Below are 5,329 nucleotides of genomic sequence, written 5' to 3'. Positions count from 1 at the left end.
ATATCATATTAAAATATTAAAAAAAGTATAAATTGTATAACCTTGGATAGAGTAGAGTGAAGTTGGCATTGTGGTTAAATGAGAGGTTGGTAATGGAAGGGAAAATTCAAAAGAAAATGATGAGAAGTTGAATGGAATGATGAGGCATTGGTAGAGGCAAAGATTCTTTGTATAAAGGGGGCATCTGTCGTCCTATACCAATCATTATACTTCCTTTTAACAAAACACAAAAACGAGTGAAGGATACCCATACGATGAGAAAAATCAGAAAAAGAAGAGAAAAAGATTTAGTAGCTGAGTTTGGTGAGCAGTCAGCATTAATAAACTACTAGTCTTGCCGACAGCAAATTCTGTATCTCTTAGAATGGTAAAAAAGACAAAACCCTCACCACTTTTTTACCCTCTTTCGAAAGGTGAATTATGTATGTATATTTTAACCGTGGGTGGTGGTGGAGGTGGGTGAATCTAATTCCATCCAGGCTTTAAGCCAAAAGTGATAGTTTAAAGTCGAAACTTTTTTTCCCCTTTTCTTTTATGATTGAGAATGAAAAAAAGAAAAAGAATGGAAAGCTGCTGATATTTTCTTGAATAATCTGTATTTGGTTTCCATGAAGGGTTCCAACATTCAAACAGTGATGGCTTACTATAATTTGAAGAAAGTGCAATGGTTGATGACCTGCCCTGCCATTGTCAATTCACTAATTACCTGCCCTTATATATATATATATATATATGCAATTCAATGGCTTTCCCCTTTTCACTTTTTTTGTCCACGTTTTGCCACATATCTGCATGTTGTATTCTCTCACTGAGCCATTTCTTTTTGTTCTTTTTCCTAGACCATGAAATCTACAAGTTCATGCTTCAGTTACCAACTTAATTTCAAGAGGAATGCGGAACTGATGAATGGGGCTCGTGGTGGTGGTGACCGATGAATCAGCCAATGAGTCTGCATGAACATCATACCCCAAAGGTGATTTGATGTGCAAAAAAATAAACAACCAAAGCTTTAGAAAAGGACTTGCACTTCAGTCATGGTGGGCCAATCTACTCTCCCAAAGGCAAAAAACAGGAGATTTGTAAGATAAGATGGAAACAGTTAGAAGTGGTTCTCCAGCTAGAATGGTCTGGTCTTCATGTCCTTCCGAGGTTTGCTGACCCACCCTATTGAACAGTGCTTTGCTCTCCACTGAAATTGCTCATCACAGGCGTACCTCTCTGTCAAAAGCTTCACATCCTTGGATCCTTCAGCCAAATTCCTCTCTAATCATGATCCGACAATCGTAACGCATCTATCTTTCACAGTGGTATCTCCGGTCCGACAATATCTTTGTCACATGCTTCTGCCAACCAAAAAGGACATTCAGCACAATTAAAACTTCATTGCTGGTTTCATGTTCAAACTTACAATGATTGATTTTCATCAAAGTTCTCAAACATATGTTTCAAATAGTTTAGTTTTCACCCAGCAATGGACCTATCTAGTTTCAAAGTAGTTCTCAACCTACCGAAAGAATGGTTGCTTGCATCATAAGTCACAAAACCAAACACAACGGACATTCAAAGCACAGCAATTTACATGTTTTGGCTATAAGAAGAACCTAAGCTCGGAACTTCATTCAATATACAGTTAGTAAAAACTGGAAAGTCCTACAGGCACCTATGATGGACCATCCAGCATTGAAGTTCAAATACCACAAGACTAGAAATAGTGAAAGGTTTTTCAGGAAAAGCCTTCCCACAATCATTTTTTTTCATGCACTCAAAGCTCAAATGATAGCAAAACCAGACGTGTGAATTCGAAGAAAGAGTGTTGTTCAAGCTTGTTTATGAAGTAAGATGATCATACAAAGGTCCACAATTCAAGTAAATATTGGAAACAAGTGACCAGCTGTTCATTATATCAATAACAATAGTTGAATTCCACTTGAAGATCTAAATAAAGAAACAATGTTACAAACTTTTTCAGACAGAAAGGTAAACTGATTTTAAAACATCAATTATTTCATGAAGAACACTAGAATGGTGAATCAATCTAGACGAGAAATATAGTACATAAACCAAATTAGATCGCACATGTGCTTCATGTCTAATCATGACTTGTATGTAAACCTCAAAAGAAAATTTGAAGTTATGCTACGAAGCAAAAGAGAAATCATAAATCATTCCCCTTTATAGATATTATTTCTTATAAAAAAATGCTAGAGGAAAAAAAATTTACAATGTTCTTCCTGTTCTTCAAATTCTATTCAAGCAGCATTCTCTATCTTAACAAACAAGAAGACTCTCCTTGTGCAAATTCAAACGCCCCAAAATCAACCTCCGGTAAAAGATCGAAAATGCTCAAACTGTGAGGCTCAGCAGTGGTAGGAATACAATGTTTAACCCCAATGAATGCCCTCTTCCTCCCACCTGGCTCTCCCAAAATCTTCTAACATAAGTAAAACTAGTAAAATGTATTTAAAAAATCCTACAAATTTTTAAATTTCTAAAGAAATGAGGAAAAAAGTTGAGAAAAATGTCACACTGGGATGTTTCAACTAGAACCTCATTCAACACGTCATCCTCACCGTTTGCCAATGCGAACAGGTCTGCATCCTTCTCTTCGTCACTGGAAATATCACGCCTCTCCAGCTTGTTGTGTGCTGCGATAAAGATCAACTTTTGAGCCCTCTCCATGCTTACCCTTGAATGTCCATGTGCAGCCATCCATCTCAACAAAGACCAACTGCATTTGAATCCACATGAAGTTGCATGGAGGAAAATAAGCCTAACTGCAACTTTCCCTAGGAACTTGAACTCGGTAAGATAAGTTTCCCACACAAGCCTACTGCTCTGCGGGTTAACAATTTTCATTTTCCCCGTGATCGGATCTCTTTCCTTCATCTGCACAGCTCGTGCATATATGGGATCAAGCCCTTCTGTTCTCCATTTCATAAGTTCCATAAGAGCAATATGAGCTTCCTCCCTGGATACAAGCCTGGTTATAAGCTTATCGACATCCTTTTCTTGCTCAGGTGTCAAGCATTTGAATGGGGGAAGGTACTTCCCACTCATGTCCTTAATCAAATAAAGTGGATCAAGTATATACGCAGCAGCCCAAGCCGGATGGTAGTTCTTCTTGAACCGCCTTTCGACCACTTTCTCTGCTGGACCTTCTACAATCTGATACTTTGAACACCAATCCTTCACCTTGTTCCTAAGATCATCCCAAAGTGGCAGGCATTGCCCAACTAGCAGCTTTTCGGTCTCAATCTCATAAGCCATTTCTTTGATCAATTTAACCAATGAATGTACTGCTTCTAAGTCATTCCAAAACCCCATGTCTCGAATCATCTCTGCAACTTCCCTGGCAGTGGATCCTCCATGGATAACATCTTATATGTTTCATCAAGCAAAAACAACTGAAGTGCCTGAGCTGAGTTGAGTATATCTTCAACCATTGTATACACAGGTCCGAAATTCAAGCTTTCATGATCACGCAAGGGCACTCTCAATAACCTGGAACTCCCACACTCTTGCAGCTGATACTTCTGAAAGCTACTCCGAATTTGACTCGTGTCGTTTATGAAATTTGCGAGCTTTAACGCATTCTCGGTCACTGTCTTGAACAAAGGAAGCTCCTTGCTGAAGTCCTTAATCAAACTATTAAAACCCTGAAACTGGCATGAAAGATTAACCATCCAATGATGCTGATTCTCCAAATTCCTCAATGCTTTAGCCTTGAACTTGTCAGCAACAACGCCTGCACATTGCTGCACAGCATTCCCACAAATCCCCGTTATTGTCTCCCACAACACCTCCTCTGCATATGTAGAAGGAACTGAACCAGTGAGAAAAACTGCTCTTCTATACAAACTAGTCCCATTTGGCAAATTCACGGTCAAATTCACCAACCTCTCTTCTCCACTGGGAAAGCTCTTAACATTCCACCCATCAGCTGCGACCTGAAAGAACATGGCGTCTCGAATCCTTGCCTCGGATTCAGCTTTCACTTCCTCGTACTTAACATCCACTCTACTCCCAACAAGCTCCCTCGTTGAAACCGGTGGCAAGCCAACCTGATTAAGAAAAGCTCTGAACTTTGGATGTTCGAGACTCGAAAATGAAACCGACCCACAACACTCATAAATCCAATCAGCTAGAAAACCAACCGCACACTCAATCCGGGACTTGCTTAAAGTTGGCCCAGGTGATGCTTTAGGACTTTTTAGCTTCTTTACACTATCTTCCAACATAGCCAAAGCACCCAAATCCTCTCTCCCTCCTGACAAAACCAAATGTTGCTGGTGTTGCGGTAACAAATTTCCACCACTCGGCGTCACAACCACCCCTGGCGACGGAGAGTAAGCTAACTCCCCACAGAACCTTGAAGGATCAACAATAGCTAAAGGTGTAGCCTGATATGAACAACCCGAACCCGATGAAACTAGGACACCGCCAGTGGCGGTTACAGTAACCGAAGATGCACTTCGTTTTCTATTGCTTTGAGTTGCAGTTGGAGTTTCCACCGTCGTCGGAGATGGAGAAACAGATGAAATGGGTTTAGCAAGAGAGTTGAAGTTGGGACAACTTCCCCGCTTTAGATGCTCCGAAGCTGTTCTCGAAGGATTGGAAGCTGAGAAAACGGCGTTGCATAAAGAACACCGGAGCTTCACAGCTTTGGGGAGTCCGGTATCGGTGTTGTGAACGAGCATGGGCTCGAGATGAGCCCAGTACCAAGCTCCTTTACCTTTGATAGCCTTGGTTCGAACCATAACTAACCCATCGTACCTTTTGAGCAAGGCCTTAGCTGCTAACTCGTCGGCCGAGGCTGAGTCCACCGGGGTGGTTGTTCTATTAGTTGTGGCAGCCATTGCAGAGATAGTTAAAAATAAAAATAAAAATAAAAGATGGACGATCTGGCAACACTTTTCTAAGCTTCACTGAAAGATTCTACTTCTTGTCTTTGTCTTTGTTGCTGTTGATGTCGTGTTGTTTTTGTCATCATTTTCCTTCCTCTCCTCCTCGTTCCCCTGGATGATCAAAACGACAGCACTTTATGGGTTCTCGCATTTATCCGGGGAAATCCGCCGGCACCGGCCAGATCTCGACTTCCAGGCGACATTCCATGCAGTTTTAGTTATTGGGTCTTTTTTTTTTCTTTAGCAGAAGAAATTTCAAAGTGAGAAAAAGAGAAGTGAAATGGGTAGAGACGTAGGGGAAGGGAGAAATAAAGAGAATACGATAAAGGGGGGGTGAGTATTGTACTGACGCGCCGTCGAGCTGAGCGTGGAAGAGAAAGGGAAGAGGGAGATGTTGATGGCTTGGTGTAAACTGGAGCAATGAG

General features: G+C 40.9%; 1 pseudogene; it reads right to left on the bottom strand.

Moving 5' to 3' along the window:
• Positions 1–1,077: 1,077 nt before the first annotated feature.
• Positions 1,078–5,083, bottom strand: LOC120174356 (annotated as a pseudogene).
• Between the last annotated feature and the right edge of the window lie 246 nt (positions 5,084–5,329).

The sequence above is a fragment of the Hibiscus syriacus genome, unplaced genomic scaffold, assembly GCF_006381635.1.
Source record: "Hibiscus syriacus cultivar Baekdansim isolate YM2019G1 unplaced genomic scaffold, ASM638163v2 tig00112069_pilon, whole genome shotgun sequence".
Lineage (NCBI taxonomy): Eukaryota > Viridiplantae > Streptophyta > Magnoliopsida > Malvales > Malvaceae > Hibiscus > Hibiscus syriacus.
This window is presented reverse-complemented; position numbering and strand designations above follow the sequence as displayed.